The following is a 24,119-nucleotide window of genomic DNA, read 5'->3' as shown; positions in this document are numbered from 1 at the left end:
AAACCAAAGCCGACAAATTTTATTAACATAGGTGACTCTATTAGTTTATACAATAGGTTGTTGGTTGCTTTTTTACACCACACTTATAAAATTGTAATTTTTTTTATGTTTTAAAAGTGTTTTTTAAGGTGTAGAGGTGATAATAATGAAATAATATATAGAACACTTGTTGGGTTTTGCTTTCATGACAAATAGGCACTGACAAATCCATGCCACATTACCATCCTTGATTGCTCTGATGGAACTCATTTTCATCTCCTGTTCCTCTAATTACATGAAAATTGCATACTTTTTATGCATGACACATTTTCTGCAGCTTTAGAAAAAGGTTGTGAAGGGGAAAAAAAAAACATTTATCAGTTTCTATCCCCCACTCATAAAGGCTACATGTCATCTCACCAGCGATCAATCCAGCTTTAACTGCCAGTTTTCTCTGCTATTGTTATAATCAGAAAAAGGAAGTATATAAAAAAATATGTTTTTCGGTGTGTTTTTCCCCCTTATCTCTTAAGAATGGATATTTAGAGTGGTCTTGTCACCATTCTGTTATTCTCTTTCCAGCTCTACCTTCCCTGATTTCAGATTTCAAAGCATGGATGAATGATTCAACACTGGAGTAAGTAGAAAAGATTAACTTTAAACAATAGTACCTCTTAAGCTTCCCCCCATTCCTCAGGTTTTGTTGAAGATTTATTTTAATAGCCAGATGAGAGAGGTGAAAATCAACATCATTGCTGCAGAGACATTAAAAAGCAAATGGACAGTACTAATAAATTACAAATACAGGATAAATTAGATGACACATACCTGCATTTTAGTTATTCATTTGCTTTCAAACAGGAAATGGAGGGGTGGAGGGGAATAAAAATTGATATTGTCAGTCTGTATTTAACTGGAATGGGTTTTCACCAAGTGGGTCCATTTTCCTCTTTCCAGGGTGAAAAGTTATCTAGGTATTTTTATTCTGATACTAGCACTGATGGACAATACAAGCTCCAGTCACTTGCAGGCAGTTTTGCCAAAAATCATAGTAGAACTTCAGCAGCGATCACCTCTTGAGCTTTGAAGACAAAAAGGACAAAAATGTTTCAGGATATTTCTGTTGTTTTAGGGTTTATATCTTAGTTACTCGTTATTCATGCTAATTCTTATATGTCAGAAATATCTAGAAGCAAGGATAATACACACAGAATTAAAAATTAATTAAAAATAATTAAAATTAAACACAATACCCAAGACCCTTTCTGAATCGAAGGCTAACTTGGACCTTGGGTATCCAGAGTACTCTACCTTCAGCCACAGGCTAAAGCTGAAAATCTTGCAAGAATAAATGGGGTATATACATCGTGGATAGTGGAAAGTAAGTATTGAATCTCCTGTTTTCTTCCCCCATTGAATCAGCTCCTGCAGAAACAAAATCTCCACAGACAGAGGAAAGTAAAGCTGTGTGACCTGCAGTGCTGTCAGTGCTGGCAGGCAGTGAAAGCACATCGGTGTGTCTGGTGACTGACACACCTGACTCTGCCCTTCTACCTACTGTTGTACATAGAAAAGACTCTTTTGTGCTGGGAAATGCCTCTCTCAGGAAACCCACTGTCCTTATTCAAGCTTCACATTCAAGAAAGTGCAAGCCTTTTAAACTTCAGAAATGAGACTCAGTTCTGCAGATTTTTTTATGAGTTAAAATGAAAAGGTGATCTTGGTGATAAGAGCACAGAGAGGTGAGAGCTTCCTGCAGCATTCACCGCAAAATGGCAAGTCAGAAAATGAAGCTGGTAAGATACATCTTGAAGAAAGGGAACCATGCCATGATCTCATTCTGCCCTGATCTTCATGCAGTTTATTTCCAACATAAAACATTCACAAATAAATAAAGTACTAATCTGTCCCTCTTAAATACCCATCCATATTACAGCAAGACTTCTTCCCCCTTTCTCTCAGATTTGTTTATTACACCCACTGGTTACATCATCCATTAAATTAACCCCCAATCTAGTTCTTAAAAACCTGTGTAACCTTGAGTAAAGTTATCACAGATGATAAAGGCATCACAGACAACTAATCCAACTTCACTTTAGTCCCTGCAATGCTTTTATCTTTGTAATTTGTTCTGGTGCTGGGGATGAATAAAAAAGGAGCTTTACTAATCACCTGAGAAAAGTTATGAACACTGTGTGTGTGCAAAACTAGGGACTAAATTTTGCATACTTTTCAGAAGAAAGACTGTCTCCATCCAGGGATGAAATTTTCAGTGAACTTGATAGAATTACTGTACTCATTTTATCAGAGTCAAGATTTAATTCTGTGTTTTGTGGCTTGTGTAATGTTTAGTTCACTGGGGCCCCTACACACTGGTAAAATATTGTCAATTAATAATAATGAATTTGTTTATTTTCTTTTTGTGAAGCTATGAAATGGAACTTTTAAATAATTAACATCCACTCTGCTTTTTGGAAAAGTCTGTATTTTCTATGTGTTTTTAATAATGACAGTAAGAGAATTAACTATAAATTAATACATTCCAGAATCAAAGTAGCAATGAAGTTTATTTAGCTTTACAAAGAAAAAAACCCAAAAACAATAATGCTTTTTTGTCTCTGTGCTCTTGTTATTAAAAACCTAGGTATGGATACATGGAATTTCTAGGTTTATAATGACAATTCTTTAGCTAGTTGTGCGAGTGTTCTTTGAGGAATATTTCAATTAAGAAGTCTATATTGAAGTCGGGCTTGCAGTCTTTTTTACACTAGGACATAGGGTTGACCATTAGGCCTTTACAAAAACACCTAATGGTCCCAGAGGTTCATCAATAAGATATAAATCTATGCATGTTTGAAAATTCATGCCCCAAAAATGCCTCATGCTAGAGCTTCTAACTAATCTCTGGAAACAGTAAATGAATATGTATTTCAATGTCAACAAAACTATGTAGTTTTGAGAATGAAGATTGTGACAGGGAAATTATATATTTTCAGAGAAATTTAAGCAATGTTGTTGCTGTTACCAGCAGTAATGATTTGTTTGATCTCTGATGAATTCCATTGTGTTTCTCTGCCTTAGGATCTCTGTCTATAAAGATAGGTTCAAAATTATTGATGTGAAGACATGCAAATGATTCTCCTTGCAATGAGGAACAAATACAATTATTTCTGAAGTGGCATCTGAAGCAATTTTGTCCTTAAAATTTTGCAGAAACTTAAATAATATATAATTATAGGTATTAAATGTGAGGGAACAAGGTTTTTAATGCTCTGCAAAAGCCACATGCACCTGACCTGATAATATCAGTCCTGTACTGAGAACTTCCTTAATCCAGAACCATCCTCTGGGGGTAGGGTGGAGGTTTCTTTTTTTAGTTATTGTGAAAGGAAGGGTATTTTCTTCCATGATGAAGAAAATGTAAAGCCTGATGGACTGAATCAGGTAGATATCATTTGGCTGAGTTGAAAGAAAATCTACAATTGTGCAATTAAAGAGATTTAGCGAGAGGTTCATGGGGGGTATAATTAGGAATGATGGGATGAAATCAAGGAAACAAAAATGTGTTAAAATATTACAGCGTGCACCTTACTGTGAGATCTATTAGATTATGGAAATATTTATTGCTGGAATGGGTATACCTCTGGGTCTACCAAGCAATGAATAATGAGGCTGAACACTGGGCATGAGCACCAGGATATGCAAGCTCTTTCCTGATTCTCTAATTCTACACTTTCTCTGTTGAGCCATGAGGTCCTGCAAGGAGCAGATATGTACAGCAGAAACCACAATCAAAGCTAAACAATGTTGTTATTTTGTTGTGGGGGTTTTTTTTCTTGTTTTTTTTTTTTTTTTTTCCCCTTTTAAATGAGATGCAGAGGCATAGCCAATGGACAAGAAAAGCAAAATAAACTACTGAAACAAATCATGGTATAGAAACACATCTGAGCAGGTGTTTAGTGTGTATCCAAAGACTGGTTCACTAGAAGTCACAGAGCTTCTATCAGAAGATCCAACAGCTTTTGCACGTGCCCTTAATATAAAGGAGTAGAGACTGTTCCAAAATCTTTATCTAATTCTACAACGTTGTTTATTTCAATCCTTTGTCTGCAATAATTAATTAATTACTTATTTATCAGAAATTCAATATTTGACATTTATCAACAACGATTAAAAATTCCAGTGAAAAATAAAATCATATATCTTCTATGGAGTAAATTAAATTGAAAGGTAACTCATAATGTACCACTGAAGATGATGACAGCTTTATTTTCCAACATCATCATCATATTCAAGATAATAAAGCAGTAAAAACATTAATAGTGCATCTCAGCTTTGTTATAGGAGCAGATTACTTCTGAGACAGGGTCAGCATGGGTTATGATCTGTGAGGAGTGATGGATGGGACCTCATGTCCTTAAGTAAGGGTAATACAGCCCTGCCCAGGTAGGGCTGTGCAGTGCAGCTGCTTGTATGTAACTGTATAGAAAACCAGATTCAAACAGAAAAATTACTTAAGATGCCATTGCAACAGCAGAATATTTCCCATTTCATGTTTGCATCTGTTGTGGCTTTCACTGAAGACAACAGTAGAAACAGACACACCAAGCCTTGCAAGGTCACCCCTTTAATCCTTCAATATCTGGGGCCCTAAGTCAAATACCCACATTAAAAATCAAGCCTCTAACCTGAAAAATGATTTCTCCCTCACTCTCTTGGATGCCTCAGCTTTTCTGCCATGCTGTTTTATTTACAATACATAAGGTAGAAGGCAGGCTTCAGCATAGGGTAAAGATCTGTTTTTCATGCTAACAATGCAGATTCCCTATGTATTATTCTTATTCTTATTCTTATTCTTATTCTTATTCTTATTCTTATTCTTATTCTTATTCTTATTCTTATTCTTATTCTTATTCTTATTCTTATTCTTATTCTTATTCTTATTATTCTTTCTTAGTCTTATTCTTATTATTCTCGTCGTCACTACTACAATCATTATTATCTTCCTCTGTGTGTTTTTCTGAAATTCTTAAGTGACACTAAAGCAGGGTTCTCCTGCAATGATTTTATCAAGTCCCAGCCATCCAACTATTCCCAGCATTCCCAGAGATAATGACACAAGCATGTAATTGTTGACAATTTAAGAAAACCTCTTTATGGTAAGGAGTACCTTCATTAGAAACATCTTTCTGAAATGTAGCTCTGAGTATCATTTTGTTTGGAAAGGTAAAAAAGTGAGACAGGCCAACAGCTAACAGCTAAGTGCACATTATTCAAGACATCAATACAGTCTTAGTTATTCTCCAGAAGTTTATGCGGGTTTTACCTCACCTGAAATACTCTGCTCTTATTCCACTGCACACAGGGTCATCAAATTAAAATGATTTATTATTCATCTTTTTTTTTAGTGTAAGAACCTACCATGTTTTGTTTCAGAGCACTTTTAGACTGAAGTGGCTATACATTAAAGAGGTAACAGTATGAAAAGAAAGTATTACTCAATTTGCAGGTATATGAAAGAATGAGAATTGATGTCTAAACCCTAACTAAGCTCACAAGGCCTGAAGTGAAGTCACTTGTCCTGAAGGCCCATACAGCTGAAAGACTATTTAAGGTATTATTTATTTTTTGTTATATGTTTTATGCTTACAGCATTGGCAGTAAATAAACACACTGAAGAAGAAAACACTACTTAACGAGGAGTAGATGAGATTGAATGTGACTGTTCCAGACCTGTACAAGAGGCACTGGCCCATTAAATGAATGTGTAGAGCTACTTCTTAATGTGTTAGCCAAGTAATCAATTTCTGAAAATACCAAATAATTTAAAAATAGCCCTGTCTGACCTGAGCCAGTGCTGGCATCAGACCAGGCATTTCTCAGGCACCTACTTCTTCCCTTAATCAATCAGTTCTGATGTTTTTCCTTTTTTCTTTTATTCCTTTTTCTCTCTCCCTGTTTTATAAACCTTCTTTTGTGAAATTATGTGGCCAGCCAACCTCAAGAGACAAAATTCTTAAGCTTCTTTTAATATTCCATTAGCTTTGTAGCCCATTAACACGTTGGATTGGTTGTAAAGGGAGAATCAATACAGCAGACACAGCACGACTCTGGAAATCAGGACCCTGGGGGTCTGCTCGTGGTGTTGGAATAGCTTTGCTCTACAACCTTCAGCCAGCCACTTAACCTCTTGATGCCTCAGTTTATTCAGCTGTAAGCAAATGCAACAACATTTGCATACTGCACAAAGGTCTTGCGAAACATAATTTTTAAACCTTGGGCAATGTACATCCATTTATGCCTACTCAGACTTGTAATTCTCTTACAAGAGTCAGGTAAAAACCAGGCAATTTCAGAAAATATTGCTTTTAATATATGCTATCTGCTTTGAGATCTTTGAATTAAACCAGTGTTTCAGGTCCAAGTGTTGAATCCAGTGAAAATACACTGGGATGTTGTTTTCCTTCTAAAAAGGAACCAAAGCTGAATTAGGGAAAAAAAAATAATAAAAAAAAAATTAAAAAGAGTGGTGGACCAGGTACAAAGATATTTGTTTCATGGTGGATTTTATAGTCACTAGTCTAAGTTACTTAGACTAGATTTTAAGCAACTACAGAATGCACTAGATATGTATACATCATAAATATCCCTTGACATTCTAAGTGACATTTCAATTCGTATTTGAAAGGGATCTAAAGATTCATTCATATATTCAGGAAGTAAGCTAGCCTCTAACCTTAATGATTACAATGTAGGAAAGTGACCATGTGGAAAAATGTCCCATCAAACAAAAAAACATTGATTTTGAGTGATTTATGGGTCTTAGCCAGCATAATACTTACTATGTTACCTTTTTCTAATCAATGCTTGTATTGAAAATGCACTTGAGGCCCCACTGTTTTTTCCCTGAGCCATTTGAAGTAGTGTGTGCTGGAAGGGATTTCCCTCCAGAGATTTTAAGGGGCCTATGTACCTCTTCCAGAATGTTTTCACAATTTTGTCTGGGGCAGACCACATTGAATTAAAGCATCTGCTGATGATTGTGTATACTTCCATGATCTGGAATATATCTGATAACTGATTGTTCAAATATACCACAGGATCATAGAACAGTTTGGGTTGGAAGTGATCCTGAAGATCCTCTATTTCCAATCCACTGCCCTGAGCAGGGGAGCCACTGACTAAGCTAAGATTGCTCCCAGCTCCATCCAACCACGTATGGAACATTTCCAGGGATGGGGCAGCCACACCTTCCCTGGGCAACTTGTGACAGGGCTTCACCACCCTCACAGGAAATAATTTCTCCCTGGTATCTAATCTAAATCTCTCCTCTTTAATTTAATGCCATTCTCACTTGTTTTCAAAATCATTCTCCCAAAGTTGTAATTCCCTTACATATAATTCCTATATAATCCTGGTTCAGGCAGCTTTTGAGAAAACAAGCAAGGCAAAAAAATAGTTTGTATTTTTTTTTGATTCACCTTTCTGAGAGAAAGAGTAATTCAATTCCATCCAAAAGTGCTAAAAAGGTTAGAGTTGAAGGACTGTAAATTTTTATTCTAAGAAATATTTGAAGGATTTTATTGTGTGGAAGATGACATTTAAGAAACTGAGGCTTAAAAGAAATTTTCTGGAAGGGTAGTAAATCTATAAAATCATGTTATTTCGAGTAAGTAAGCTCAAACTCTCAGACTGAAAAATTTCATGTTTTCTGTCATGTCAGGACAACTGGCCTAAACATGGCTTCTGTCAGGTAGAGAAACATTAGAATTTGAGAAGGAACTGTTAGGAAATAGACTTTCTCTACAGATGCTATAGCCTGAATTGTCTGAAACCACATGGAATTCTGATCCCAAAAGTGGACACAGGAGACAAAAAGACAGCGGTTGTATGAGTGAGGAGGGTGAACGTGGACTAGAAGATCAGTTGACCAAGGAACTGTGACTCTTGTTCAATGGTTCATGGTTGCATATAGATACAGCACACTAGCTGTCTTTGATATGAGTGAAATTTATTAAGACAAGAAAATCTTTCCTTTTTTTTTTTTTAACTCATTCTAGACATCTCTTTTAGTTTATGTCTATGGCTGCCCAATGCTTCCATTTTGAAGGGGGCTGAGAGTTTGTGCACTGCCACATCCATTATTTTTCACTTTGTTGGTTGCTAAGCAGTCCCTTGTTGCTAAGTAGGGTATGAGCACTTAATTTACTACATTCTTTTTTCTCGTACCAGATTTTAGAAATTGCAGATCCTGTTTAATCAATGTGTAAATGCATGCTTTTGATGTATTTTTCCTAAGAGCAATATTTTGATCATTCTTAATGATACTTAATGAAGTCACCGCATGATTTCTGATTGTACCTAATTGAAGCTTGTGACTTGCATTTCAATGCTATCATCTTACAGTTTTATGTCTATCAGATGAAACTTTACAAGGACCCAAATAAATTAAGAAACATACTGACTTGATGCATTTCTTGGAATTAAGTTGCTTGGAAAAATACATATAAATTTTCAAATTAGTTGTAGGGCAAAAAGTGTCTCTTATATTACAAGTCTGAGGTGAAAGAGGTGCAAGAAATTGAGATGGTTTATTATTGTGTATTGTTAGCTTACATAAAACACACTGAAACTGTAGTACTGGTTCTTAAGAGTATAGTCCCTTAAAAAGCTATCAGAACACTTAATTACGTAGAATTTTAATGAACATTAATGTTTTTTATAATGATGAAAAAGACTGGCATTGTACAAGTACAAACATATGACAAACCCTGCCTTAAACTGTTTATTAAGTAAAATAGAAATCCTGCATTTACTATCAAGAACAAGTCACACAAATTTGGTAAAATCTCTAGATCTATTTATCTAATAAAATTTTGTGGGTCTTCATTTTTTAGTGAGTTGAGTGCCTAGTTTAACAGAGATAAGGAGAGCAAATGAGTATGTTCAGACTAATGGAGAAAATAAACATCATATAGACATCTCTGAACCAAAACTTACAGAAATGTAAGAGCAAGGTCCTGGAAATATCTTTCCACAGGAGAAATGTTCCAGTGTTCTTTGATAACTTTCAGTTGCCTAGCTGATGGTCACTTTTAAGGAAACTGAAATAATACATGGCATTGCTTTCAGCTCTCCTGATTTACATTTGTATCTGGGAGAGCCCTTGTGAGACCTTTTTATAATTTACCATCTACAGATAAACCACAACAGCTGGTTTCAAGTGGGAAGAAGTAGTTTGATGTCTATGACTCTATTGCATCAGCAATCAAAGTCAGTGGAAGAAATCTATTTCCTTGCATCCATATCAGCACTATATGATGTTTCACTATATCTACTTCTATTTGCTCATGCTCCTGTTGATTATTCATTTGGTTTGTTTTTTCTGCTCTTCCACAATCAAGAATTACATAGTTAAAAGGGAATTTAAAAAAAAGAAAAAAAGAAAAAAAAAGAAAAAAAAAAAAGAGTAAATTCTTGAGCAGAAAGACTGGAGCAGATGACCCACGGTGGAATCCAACCTGACTGAATCTGTGATTCTGTGATTTATGTTCAACATCAAAAATAAAATAAAATAAAATTAAAAAAAAATAAAATTGTAAGAGTATGACAGGATTATTTTTTGCAAATTTTTAAGAGATGTAGTCTTTGGCAATGGACTTTATAGGCTACCTGAGACAGCCAGAAGAATAAATAAAGAGTTCTAAGTAAAGAAAAGCATTTTAAAGCTTTTTAATAAAGGTGCTGTCTAAGAGAAAGTGGTAAAAAGAGAGCAGTTAAATATACGGTTGCTCTTAAATCCTGTAAGTGACTTCTGACTCACAGTACAAGTCAATGGACTTGCAAGTTACTTATGTTTGAGCCATGTGGCAAGTCTCAGCATTGAATAACACCCCATTTTAAGAGCTCTGCTGGCAGAATGAGTCAGAGCTCTTAGCTGGGTTGTGACAGGGCTGCTGCAAAGCACAGAGAGAGTTGACTTAAGAATACAACATTTGAAAGCAACCAGGAGTCAAGAAGGTCTGCTGCCTGCTAACTTCATAGTCAGAGCATGCTTGTGGGTCAGCTTAGTGGAGCAGAAACTGGAAATTTGTTACAAGAGAAATCTAGATCTTTCTGCTTGATCAATCTATTTTTTTTCTTTTTTTTTTTTTAATTTACAGCTTGGAAGGTCATTAATGGAAAAGACAGGAGATGTCTATGTCAGGCTTTATGCTAACCTAGAGATGCCAAGTGGAAAAGGTGTCCTTGTCCACCGAGACTCACCTCAGCTGCCACTGGCACAATGGCATGTGGCCATTGCAGTGAATTTACAGCAATCTGTTATTATTTTTCCTCCACTGTTTTTATAGAAGTGGTTCTCTGGAAAGGTTTCTAGGTCCCAGTGGATAAAAGACTATTAATGGGCTAAACATAATTTATTCATGGTCATTTATACTGATTTATTCCATGTTAAAATTACCTTAAGCTCAAGTAGCTGCTTTTCCTCTCGCCCTCTCTATTCCATACCAGCTTTAATTTTTCTTGTTGAACAAAAGAAATTCCTTCAGTGTTCTCTCAGAAGATGAATCTCCTTTTTTTCTGACCATCCTAGTAGTTCTGTGACTTCCTCAAGGTACCAGACCAAATTACTTTTAAATTAATACACACTCTGAATGGTAAAATTTGGATATAACAGAAGATCACTTTAAGCATTGAGGACATAAACAATCTCTTTGGTCTATTTGTGCAACACAGGACTCAGCTGAGTTGCCTTGAATTCACGGCACACTTGATAATAAGACTAGTTTTTAGCATTGCCCCTGTCCTGGCCAAAGAGTATTGCTCAATTTTAACACCACTGATTCTACATCAATGTCTCCATCAACCCTGTTCCATATTACATTCGAAATGAGAGGAAAAAAAAAATCAAAGATTGGGTTCCTGCTAGTACTATCACTTCAAACATTTTCAAATCACTGCCTAATCAGCTCCCTTCTTGTTTCAGATTGTCAAACTCCTAAGCAAGCTATTACTCTTCCTTACAATACTAATGTTTCTTTCCAGATATACAGCATCAGCAAATCCTTGGATGATGTGAATCATTTGTTCTAAGACATGCGTGTGGAGAATGTGAATAGAAGACTAAATTGTTTTTATTCTGTCCATCACAAAATAATATTATTTAAAAAAAAAGAAAACAACAAAAACAAACAAAAACAACCAGAATGAGAAATAGAAGGAAATTCATAATTCATAATCTCTGTTACAGACCAATATACTTACTACTCTGCATACATCAAACAAAGTTTGGAGATCTGTCTGATGAGAAAGAAGGAATTAAGTTGCAGAGCAGGAAGACTTTTTCATGCCTGACCTTAAAATATTTAAAAATATATCCTTTTTTTTTTTTTTTATTTACTAGTAGTTATCACAGCTAAAAGATGGAACACTGAATTGTGGAAAAACAATGAAAATCTAAGACTTTTAAATCTTTCTGTCAAGTTTGAGGGAAGTCCTTGAGCAACACTGGCAAGCATGGGAGCAAAGGGGAAAGAACAGGATTGGAGGAAAGAGAGGAAACTGATTGATTAAGGTTTTTGTTTGTTTGTTTGCTTGTTTGTTTGTCTTGGTTTGTTTTTTTTAACCACTGAAAGATCCTCAAGGAGTAAGTCCATTTTGTATGTGAAGAAGGGAGAGGAAAGGATGCTGGAGTTGAAGTTGTTTGCTCTCTCCCCTGCCCCAGGTCTGGATATGTGGTAGTAGGCACCAGGCAAATGTTTCAATCTTCCTGTTCATTAACTTATGAAGCTCTTTTAAAGACACGAGTGCAGACTGTGCCAAATATATGCTGGGCTTGTAATGAAGACAAATGCTCACTTGAAGCTGAGTTCAGACTGTGGAATTCATTTCACTCTGGAACTTTTATCGCTGTTTAATTGGAGTGACATATGGTCAGTCTTGTTAGATCTGGATTCAGACCAGGGACTTAGAGGTGGAGCTCCAACAAGTTCTCTCCCCTAAAACTGATAGTTAAGGTTTTAATTGTTGCACTTCTTTTACTGTCAGTTAGCCTTGCATTACTGTTAATGTTTCTTTGGCTTATCCTCTCCTAGAACGAATCCCTCATCTTGTTTGTACTTTCTGTGGTCTCCCACAATGGCTGAATTGTCCGAAACTCATGAGGATTTGGGTGTTGTCTAAATAAGAGCATTACTGGAGCAGAAAACTCCAAAAGGAAACCCTCAGGGCAGCTGGGAAATTATTATGGTACTTGAATAGGATGCACAGTTCTCTTATGGCTGTAATGCAGCAAGGAACTGGCTAGTTCACACACTACTGATTTGAAGCAAAATTGCTTAACACTGATAGCTCTTAATCTGATATCTCTTAATCTTGAATTAAATTATCTTACTTTTCTGGTCTCAGGCCATTATGATATATGACACGGAAAAGATAAAAGAAGCTACTTCAAATAAGGATTTACCTAATCAGATATAAGTTATAAACAACTTTATCTGAGCCACTCAATTACAAACATCCCTGTGTAATCAATGGAGAGAAATGGCCACAGCTCAGGCACAACTTCACTGTTCTGAAGTAAGTCTACAAAGCTGTTGATTTGTAAGAATTCAGAGTATTTCATTCCTCAGGTCTTTAGATCAGGGAGATGAGCTGCAGGTTTCTACAATGTAGACATATAATGTAAGGAAAGCAGAATCCGTCTCTGAGTATGATTCCTAATTTACAAATAAACTTTGTTCTCTTTCATGGTAGTACTCCAGCAAAAAGGAGTGAAAATGAAATAAGATAATGAGGTTTTCTTACAGAAATAAACATATCTTGAAGCTCATTACATATGTAATTACATGGATGGAATCAAGAATCATTGAAAAACTTTGAGATGGAGGTAGGCAAATCTGTTAATGAATTGCATAACTATCTGTGATTATCTAATGCCAAATATAAATAATTACTTTGGTTACTCAGCCAGGTATTCCAATATCTGAATCAAATAAAGATCCTTACACCATGGTGTGAGGGTGTGTGTGTCAATTTTTAGTCACTTAAATTTGATCTAAGACCTCAGGCAAAGATACATAAGCAAATAAAAGTTCTACTATTACATAAAAAGCTGCAGTAAATTTTAGGTTTAAAAGGTCACATTAAAAAAAAAATAAAAAAAACCAACATGAGCATACTAACAAACCTCAAAAAGTGTGCTTACAAAATCACAATATATTGCTTAGCAAGTACTCAGACAAAATCAATTTTCTATGGAACCTTAAAAGCTGTATTAGTCATAAAGTTCTTTTCTCTGTCTATGCTCGTTCAAGCTTCTGCAAATAGGTAGTTCTGTAAATACAGGTATATAGTCATAGTAATTTTAATACTCTTATTATAGCCTGTCATTATAATTAGCAAAGCAGTACTTGAAAAGTTCTGATAAGGCCTAATGCAAGGAAAATTGGTAAAAGTTTGGAGAAAATTCCTCTTAACAATCTCCCGGACTTTACAGAGCATATCTGAAAAATTTCTCTTAATAATGAAAAGTATTAAGTATTTTAGTGCTTTGTTTATATGCTCTATCTCAGGCATTTCCTAGAACAGAAGATGATGCAAACTATTATCTAAATTTACTAAATTTGTTTCTCTTCAGTAAGTATAAGGAAAATCTAGAGAGCTGTCAGTGAGACAGATATATTTAATTGGTCAGATGAATTTTGCCCCTTAACAAGGAAAAAAACCCCAGATATAGCGGAGCACCTAAATGTGTTAAAATTTTACCATTCAAATAGTTGTAAATATGAATGTGGTCATGTTTTAAATGCACATAAATCATTCATATCAAGTGGAGTTGCTCTAGACAGTTTCCAGTACAACCAAATGAGTAGCAGGTGTACACACATATTTTTATAGCTCTCTTACTTCTTGTTTTTTTAAAAAATCAATTTATTTTTAACAAAATAATAAAGAAAATGGTTTCTATTACAAGAGCAGGGAAATGAGTTCAATAACTTAACCTTTCCCTTCTCCCCACAAAAACTCATAAAAATGGCTAGGCAATGCAGTTAAAGACCTTGCAGACTACCCAGAATATAAATAATCACATCTAGTACAAATAAACAAGCAGTTACATTGTTTAACAATTAATGCCCAACTCATGAATAAGAACACAGAACAGAGGCAGAAATATTTAATTTTGTATTATGGAACATCATTAGGAACTATTTGATAAAATACAAATGTGGTAGAGTCTCTTAAAATGCATAACTTTCACATATGATCAGTTCCTCATCAAGACACTTTATTCTTATGCAAGGAATTTGATAATGATGGAACTGATGACATGCAGCATTTAAATAATGTGGTTTATAATAGGTGTAACTCAATGGTGAAATTTCTTTTGTCTTCTCTTTTACTGTCTTCTTGTGGAAGATTCTTATTGTGGGCTCTAGCAATTTGTTGTTTAAAGCTATTTCTTCTGCACCCAAGCCGTGCTGAGGGAGGAGGAAGTGGCTGATAAGAAAAAAGTGGTGTCTGATAAACTCTGGGCTAAATTACTCTACCTTTCCAAACTTCCAGGGTAGACTGATATCTTTTCTCACCCTCCTTTTCATTTTCTCTTGTCTACAGGAAGAGAGAGATTCTCTGCTCATAAAAAACATCTTTTACTTCTGTTAGTTAAAGATTCAGGGAATTCTCAATCCAGCTATTTGAAATCAGACCTTGGCAGGGTCTAAACACCTCGGTAACACAGACCAAATCAGAAAGTCAACTTCCTACCGATGCACAAACCTGATGCTAGTGTAATCCAGAGGCTTCTCCATCTTGGACCACGTGTCGGGAGTGTATACACTTTAATTTATCTGATGGCTCAAGGCATTCCTCAAATGTTTGCCTCAACCCTCATCTTAATGATTTTGTTAATGATCTTGGTAAAAAAAGTGACTTCCTATATTATGTTCACTAGAGACACAGCATGGGAAGGAACAACAAATGCAAATGAAAGCTGGAATGCTGTAAAGAATTGTGTGCTCTTGAAAACCTGATCAGTTGAAACTGGGAAAAAATATAACTACATCACAACAATAATATATATGCAGTGTAATATCAGTGAAAAGGTCTGGTAGAAGGAGGAGTTAACATGTACCAGAATACAAAAAACTTGGACTACCATGTCTATAACAGGAGAACAGAGGTCCCATTTTACAAGGGTAAATAAGAAAATGAAGTCTTACTTGCCATAAAATATTGAAAAAGGAAGTGACTCCTGACTACATAGTGGTTATCTCATAATGGGTGGCATAAGAGAACTTTGCATGGGAAATCACAAGATTTTTCTGAAACTTATAGATAAAGAGAATTTTAGATAGAATGGTCCAAAGGCAATAGAATTAAGATGAAATAGAATTCATTGCAACAGAGCAAAACACATCCTTGCTGGAATAACAGGCAACTAGCATGACATCCCAAGGAAGACTTAACTACTTGAAGCGATCCCTCTTTATGTGTGTGTTCTCCTTCACCAAAATGGAGAGACTAAATTTTGATCCTGCACAAAGTTGTAATTGCATTCATTAGGTATATTTGTAAAATCTGCTTTTGCCGTCAAGTGAAATGCCAGAACTATTTTTGCTGACTCAATATGACCCTGCAGCGTGTGCCTGCAGCCTACAGCACCAACCTGGATCTGCTGGAGTGAGTCCAGAGAAAAGGCACTAGTTTGGACATAGCGCTGGAGCATATGTCCTGTGAAGACAGGCTGAGAGAGCTGGGGCTGTTCAGCATGGAGAAGACTTATGGGGGAATTTAGAGCCCCTCACAGTAGCTAAAGATACTGCAAAAGAGATGCAGAGGAATGTTATGTGAGAGTAGGTAGTGATAGGATAAGGGGAACCACCTCAAGTTGCTAGAGGGCTGGTTTAGATCAGGTATTAGGAAAAATTTTTTTACTGTGAGGGTGGTGAATCACTGTAACAGTTTGTCCAGTGGATTCCCCATCCCTGGAGGTGTTCAAAAGTAGGTGGGATGGGATCCTGAGCAACCTTGTTCTATAGAAGGTGCCTCTGCCCATAGCAGGGTGTTGGAACAAGATGATCTTAAGGTCCATTCCTACCCAAACTACCCTATGATTCTGGGATTTCTCACAAAAAATTTAGTAACCAGAATGAAAAATCTCGTTATTCTGTGCCCCATGTGCCATTTCAATGAATAATTACACATCCTCTATTTACGCATTCTCTGAAAAAGCTTTTGAAAAACCCCAACTTAGAAAGGGAAGACTTCTTGACCTCTCCTAATAAACAAGAATCCAAATTTGGAGTAATCACCTCATCTTTACCACAGACAGGTTACTTGAAGCTGGCTTTATCAGTTAAAATAACATCGATAGTTCTATGACAGAAAAAAATTAGAAAAAAGAAAACAAACCACAAAGCAACTGGGAAAAAAAAAACCCAAACAAAACTGAAAATATTTTCCCAAACTCACAAGCTCTTTGTTACTCTTCAGTATGCAGTTTCAGCCTCTTTTGTTTCCATTTTATTTGCTTTGATTTATAAGAGTTTTTATTACTGAGATATTTAAAGAAATTAATGTTTAATGTTGTTTATACAATAACTCATGGGTCTGATGCAAATTCTATTGAAATAAAAAGTGAATCTTTTCATTATTTCAGATTGTATTGGATTAACCTTGAAATCCCCATGTGTGAAGAAAATTTGTTATTTGTTATTCTTTTTTTTTGGGTGCATGTGCTCATTATTTGTTGTTCTTTGTATATTATTGAATACAAATCAGGAACTATAGCCATATTATTACGTGACTTTTCTAATCTATTGCAGGCATCATGTCTAATCAACACAGAATGTTGGTGATTGAAATTTTCAGTCTTTGGATCCTTCCTGAATATAAGGTTGTTCTTAACTAAAAAGGTAACTTTTTCTAAAGAAGGTGATTTTCTTCCCTAATGCAATCTAATGGCATTTTAGATTGTTTTAGGGTTTAATAATAGTAGTAGTAATTTTGTCAAAATTTACACTGAAGACAGCTGCTGACACCACCACCTATGAATTTTGATGAACAAAGAATTCGGTTTCAGTTATTCATTTTTACACACAATAAAAACAATGAATGGAAAAGTAAATTTTCTCTTTTATTCAATTACTTCATTAAAAATATGTGCATCTGAATATTATAGAAGTAAGAATATATTTCTTACAAGAAGCCTGAGACATACATTTTGAACCCTCAGAACTGAAATATTGTCATTTTGCACTACCAGAAAATACAACACGGATTGAGCTGTTTAAATCCTTAGTAAAATCTTACCTTGTTTAAAGGTATCTCATGTTAGGAACACAAGAATACAAAGGGACATTCCAAAAAAAAACCCATTCCTCTTTGAGAGAAGAGTGGCAAGAGGCAGAGGAAGGCAACAGCAGTCACAGCCAATGTCATGAGTTAGAGATGTGCAGAGAAATTTGCATGACTGTTAATTATATAGACAAGTCCAGAAATTATGAGATTGATTAATACTTATGACTTAGCCATACAGTAACTTTTATCAGAATTAACCAATGAAAAATTACCCTCAGGAATTTTTTGTGTGTGTCTGAGCTTTAAATGAATTATTTGAAATGAAATAAAAATGGAGAATACTTGAATGGTTTCACAAATTTATTTAAAAATACCTTTCATGTTTTTGTATTTCTATGTTTAAGCTGCATTTATGTAGAAATCCTATGCACAACCTTGTTGATATATTTTGTAAAAAAAAAAAAAAAAAAAAGAAAAAAGCTTTCAAGCCGATTCTGATGCTTTCCATACTTTCATTTTGTCCAGGAAAAAAATATCATTTTGTTAATAGGACAAAGTGATTGTTTCCTACTGAGAGGGAAAATTAGTTTTTCTTTATTTCATTGTTTTGTGAAAGAAAAATGGGGGTGTTAAACATTGTCTGAGAACTTTAATTCCTAAATTAAAATTATTGTACTGCACTCCCTGTTGTAGTGGATACCTATTTCTCCTAAGCTGTCAGTAGCAGTGGTGGAATACATCTCCCTTTAATGCCAGTGCACACAAAATGTCAATTTTTACAGAGTCAGAAGGTGGATTGCTAACCTGTAGTTTTGGATCCTATGATTATTCCAGTGACATATCATTATGGAAAGTTCACTGGCTGAAATACACACACTGCTGAATGCCTGATGTTTTTTCAATATCTTTATAAATACTTTGATTGTGACCAACAATTCAATGAGATACCAAAGGTAGAATTATATCCTCTAAACATCTGCTGACTTTGGAGTAGATTTGACAAAAAGAGGTCTGGAGCAAAAATGTCAAGATCCAGGACAATTCACATACATAACCAGTAGCAGTCATCCAGTGTTCTATAAAAAACTCGAGATTCTCCTTGATTTGGATGTAGCAGGATCAGGTTTACATTACTGCAGAAGATGCAGTAAATATTTTATATTACCAAAATATCATATTTTTTTCATTACCCTGAATTTTTTTGTTTGTTTAAACATCTACATCTGGTAAATTTGAAATTTGCAACCTACTTTATTTGAAATCTAAAAATTCACTTTAGTGATACAAAATAAAATAGTCAGAAACAGATGAAAGAGAAAAAAAATTACATTGGTATCTCTGCAAGAAATATTTTATCCATATTATAGAGGGATGGTTAATTATGTCAAAAGAAAAATAATGTTTCTACTTTATATTGGCAAGTAGACCTGCAGATGAATCTTCTCCCTCTGACAATGGATGGTCCATAATTTGGGGACACATGTTGGAGTGCTCCTCACTGAACTCCTGTGAGGAACACAGAACAAGATTATTCTGAGAATTTATACCACAACATAAAAACTGAGTAAGATTAACAGTGTGGCTGCTCCAGGCAGGTAAGAAAAAAACCCAAGAAAAACCAACAAAAAAAACCAACAAAAAACAATAGTTCTGAGCAGATATTACAGATGTATTTGGCATGGATTTAGTAAGTACAAAGTGCAAAAAGGAGCAAATATATTGAATATGTCAAGCTCAGGGAGAAAATTCTGGAGTGTTCCCTGACTAGGGAAACCTCCAAGGCACATATTCTGGTCTTTCTGAACAGATCTGTCTGCTCTACATCCTAGACTAACACCAGAAAAAGCAGTATTTTTTTCAGCACCTGACTCCCTTTCTCTCTGGCTAAGGTTACCCAAGTGCCAGGCTATTTTGCACAATATCCAGTGATTTTTTTTCTTCCATTTCTCTGGAAATTGGCCTTAATCCCAACTAATCTAGACAAGGAGAGATTATAATTTGAGCCACAGCATTAGGAGAGGTGTGAGCACACCATCAGATACATGAGAAAGAGCTGTTCTTTCCAAAAACTGAATTACTTAAATAAGTAACTTCAGTTTATTATGTAATTACCATTTTGTCATTTACTGCCCATGCATAAATATCCATACATTCTAGCATGGATATGTATGAACATGCTCAGACACAGAGTTTAAAATGAGGGGTTTTGGTAGTCATCAACAGGCCCCAGGCTCTGGGCAGAACTGGACTTCACACTTGCTGCTGGAAGACAGAAACAACAAGATAATTATCTTGTGATTACACAGAGCTTACCTTGCACTGCTTGTATAGCATGAGGCCGACACATTAAATATAGTTACTCGAAAAAATATATATAGCAAACAATATGCTCAAAATAAAGCCAGGACCTTCTCCTGGCCTTTGTTTTTTTTGTTGTGATTTTGGGTTTTTTTGTTTGTTTGTTTTGGTTTTTTGTTTGTTTTTTTTTAATTCAGTAATTTAACATGCCATTCCCTTTATCAGCTCTTTGTTCTGCTGACTTATAAGCGTAACAGAAATTGGTGCAACAAATTTGCGGTTTTAACAGGTTTATTATTACATTATTCCTTTATGGGGTCTTCTACGTAATTGCAGAAAATGATGTTATAAATTCCCACCGGAAATACTTTCTCTTCTGTAGCCTGATGTCCGATGTCTAGAGGACATGAGCAGCGCGTCTCCCTTGCCTGCCATTAGCATGCCCACACGTTCCTTTTCGGTGTATTAGAGGGCAAAGCAAACAGGGGACAAGGACTAAGCCATCCAAATGGATAGAGGGAAAGGGAGAGAGAGGGAGAGAGAGGATTTGAAAATAAGCCAACAGGCACTTACAGCAAAACTAACTACCAGCAAAACATTTCCTTCACAACAAAGGTTGAATCAAAACCCTATTCCCCCAGCATATGAATTAGAAGAACAATCGTGTGATTATGATTAAAAAAAAGAGCATTACATTTTATGTTCAGCTATAATTGGTATTTATGACAATTTATGTAAACAGTAATGAAGCCTATGTGATTTTTGCAGGGAAATTGCATTATGACACCAATGATCGTTACTGTTAATTTTCCTGAAGATGATGGCAATCAGCAGGCATAGTTTCATTGTAAATAGGTTAATTTAAAATTCAAACGCTGCTGGTATTTCAAAATGAGTTCACATTTGATTTCCGAAAGCTTTGGCCCTGGCTGTCAGTATGTCAGGGAAAGAATGTTTTACAACAGAAAGAAAGAAAGAGCAAATGAGAATGAGGAAGAAAGACTAAATAAGCTTTCTACCAGAAATGTGTTTTCCCCTGCTAATTCAACTATTTTCTTTGGTTTTTTAGGTTTATGATTTTTTTTTAACTTGTTTACACAAGTGCATAGTGAATAGAGGGATTACCATGTCTAGAATTCATGGGCTAATCTAATAGTTTATCCAGTTAAGTTATGGTGGCTTTGCAAAGGGTCAATATAATGGTATCCTCCCCCTACAGTGGAGGGCAGAGTCATCATGTTTCTTCACACAGAACACCAAAACTCACCAAGCAGCATGTCTTGCCTCTTGGCAATGTATTTCAACAGCTTAAAATACCACTCTTCTGAATACATTATTCTTCCCACCATTTGCAAGTAGGGTTTCACATACACAAATATAATCCAGCTCCCAGCTCTGACATGTGAGGAAATGCAAAAATCATCTCCTGTTTCACAGAAGGGAAACTGAATGCTAAAGCCTCATTTTTTAGTTGCCAGTTAATAAAATAAAAAAAAATAATTACTAATGCCACAATAAAAAAAAAAAGGCTACTGCATACTTCATGAATTATGGTCAGAGAGAAAATGGGGTTCTGGTTACACTTAGAACCCCTGAGATAAATTATTCCACAAACTTCTCTCTTAACATGAAATATCACCAGATCCTTCCCTGTGCACATTTTTATAAACTATTCCAAAAAAAACATTTTCTTTGTTTTCAAGCCCTTCTACCAAAGCTGTTTGAAAGCATTTTATTATCCTAGATGGATTTAAATATGAATATCTAAATGACAGATTTCTCCATAAGTAGGCAGAGAGTGAGTAAGCATGGAGGCCAGCTCAGATAAAGACTGCAGTGCAACCTTCTACTTGTCTTCAGCACAAGGTCACTTTCAAGGACAACATTAACAACTTGTTCACAATCTAAATGACATATTTAAATTAGAGTTTGCAATGTACATAGGCAGCTTTTTTTTTTTCATTCTCTCCTCATTGCCAGATAAAATGTTTGATAGGAATCTCTACTGTAACCTTTCAGATTTCATTTATTTAGGAGAGCTAAAATAATGAAATGCCAAATGAATTAAGATGGTATTTCGTATAATATCAAGTGAAGACAATTTAAATAGTCCATATTCACAAGCTTGCAAAGATGAATGATCTGTTCATTTGTTAGTGTAAATGGGATGCATTTGTTAGCAACTATTTGTTGTGTCTTGAGAATTTTTAAAGAGTGAAATTTAGTAATTTAGTCAGATGTACAAGATGGTCAAAAGAAGCATAAAATTGCAGTTTGAGAATTGCAATTTCTAATTTTATCTGTCTTCACAAGTGTGAAGCTCTAGGGCCTCTTTGTCCAAAGGGAATTAGGCACCAATTTTTTTTTTTTTAATTAAATTTAACCCCACTCATTTTTAGAGAGGCAGCCCATGATAAAACTCAGGTGAGAGTTGAATAGTTTTTTTTGGTTTTTTTTTCTGGAAAAGGTAATATCTGGATTAAACAGAATTACAGTAATGAACTATATGTCTATCTGAAACAGATAAAACAGAAGTCCTAGGCCCCTTCTTCTCTAGAAAACTGACATCACTCACTAAAAATGATCCTCTGATTTTTTTTTATTTTTGTTTTTGTAAATTAGTCTTTGTTGATCATATGATCAATAGACAGAGTAGTCACATTGTGATTAAAATATTGCAAACAAATTACAATTAAAATATTAATTGTATTTTAATTCTGTGTTCTCAGAGTCACAGTAAAGATGCCTGAAACACTAAGGTAAAATAGCAATGGATGTGCAGTTATTTCAGCCAATATTTTTGTGACAAATTTTAAAAAGAGAACAAGGTTAGAAAGCGTCATTATATAATAGTAGTTGTCTTGATTAGGGTAGCATTTAGGGCCCTAAATCAGAAACAGGGTCCAATAATATAATACCATGGAAACAAATAAAGTTTTTTTTCCTCAGAAGGCCTCATTATTTATGCAAGTAAACAAAAAAATATAAAAAAGGAAACAATGGGTAGAAAATGTAATGGAAACAAATTCACTTATTAAAAGCTTTCTGCTTCCATTAGATACCGACATTAGTTCCATTATTTATTTGTCAGATACAGTACTTGTGACAAACACCATCAAGAAGGGAAGACTTATTCAGTATTGAATTAGTCTGTCAAATATAGAAGCAAATGGAGGCAATAAAGTAGGATGGCAATGTTCTTCAAAATCCTATCTGTCATGGAGTTACTTTACCTTTAAGGGAGTTGGAGTTGCTGGGAAGTGCTTGGAGTCTTTTCTCCTGACCAATTATCGGTCATTGCTGGGAATTGACAGCAGTTTAGGCCATTGAAAAGTGGGATCAACTTGTGAACCCTACCTTAAAATGTAAAAGCAGAGCTCTCTGGGTCCTCTTTGTTTCCTGGCTGTGGAGGGTGGCGGAGCTCCAGGCCTCCCGTCCCTGCCCAGGCCATGCGGCCGGGCGGGGATGGGGCCGGGCCTGCCTGGGGAAGGTTTTCCTCGGGCCCGGGCCAGGCCGAGCCGATCTCTGGCTCGGCTGCAGGTTTTGCTGTAACTAATTCACTAGAGACTGCCCAGTGAAGAAAGAGAGAGGCTCTGGGCTTGCAGCGGGTTGGAGCAGCGACTACACGCTCCAGAGCAGCCATGAGGAACCTTCCATCGCAGACAGCTCCAGCTCCTGTTCAGCAGAGATCCCCAAACCATCTACAAAAGCTTGGGCAAGATGTTAACTCTTTCATTACCCAGATGAGACTTGTGGATTAATCTTTTTATCCAGAGAGAGAGAGAGAGAGAGTGATAAACATGAAAAGAGACTTTATAAACTACCAGTGACAGGAAAGAAAAGAAGCTTCAGGAAAGGTAGAGAATTAAGAAAATGCTTTAATTAAGCTGAAATATCTTTCTGTTAAAACTATGGAGATGGACAATGAAGTCCTGGAAAGAACTCCTTTAATTCATGATACAGTATCTAGAGAGGAATAAAGTGTTCAAAGTGTAAATTTTGAGTAAAAAGTAGAGTAATTATGGTACAGTGAAGTGCTGGAAGATTTGAAGCCCTGAGAGGCCATGAGAAAACTGTGTTCTAGTGAAGCTCACAGAAACAGATGAAGAAGACTTTTTTGCCTTTGAATAACTTATCCTTAAAAATGCTATCTCTAGACGCATGGCCCATACACACTTCAGAGTGATGTGAAAATGGGAGGAGTGGGCTCTAATAATAGCAGCTCTGAGCAGCTAACATTAGAGCAATGGAAAATAACAAAAATAGTTTTCTAGTGAGAAACTCCATAAATTAACAGGAAGAAACTTCTGTTTCTCTACAAAGACTGGTGAAAAGACTGTAGCAAGAATTGGGACTGTTTTAACCATCAGAGTTCCAAGGTTTTTGTCTCTGTTGTCATGTGAACAAGAGAATAGTGGGTAGATAGGGGATGAAAAGGTTTTTCTGGAAGTTTATTCTGGTGTTCTTATTATTGTAGTTTGTCAATAAACTTTTTTTTTTTCCCTTTTAAGTTGTATGCCTGTTTTGCTCTTGTTCTAATC

The 24,119-nt window shown here is 35.5% G+C and overlaps 1 long non-coding RNA gene across 1 annotated transcript; it reads right to left on the bottom strand.

Moving 5' to 3' along the window:
* On the bottom strand, positions 1 to 23,059 carry LOC147648603 (uncharacterized). The gene is made up of 3 exons (XR_015280613.1): positions 22,936 to 23,059; positions 18,689 to 18,786; positions 1 to 1,060 (listed from the first exon to the last, which is right to left on the bottom strand). It is a non-coding gene; the product is annotated as an uncharacterized LOC147648603 (long non-coding RNA).
* Between the last annotated feature and the right edge of the window lie 1,060 nt (positions 23,060 to 24,119).

This window comes from Cyanistes caeruleus, chromosome Z (assembly GCF_971803275.1).
Source record: "Cyanistes caeruleus chromosome Z, bCyaCae1.hap1.1, whole genome shotgun sequence".
NCBI lineage: Eukaryota > Metazoa > Chordata > Aves > Passeriformes > Paridae > Cyanistes > Cyanistes caeruleus.
Note: the sequence above shows the minus strand (reverse complement) of the source record. Positions and strands in the feature narration are given on the sequence as shown.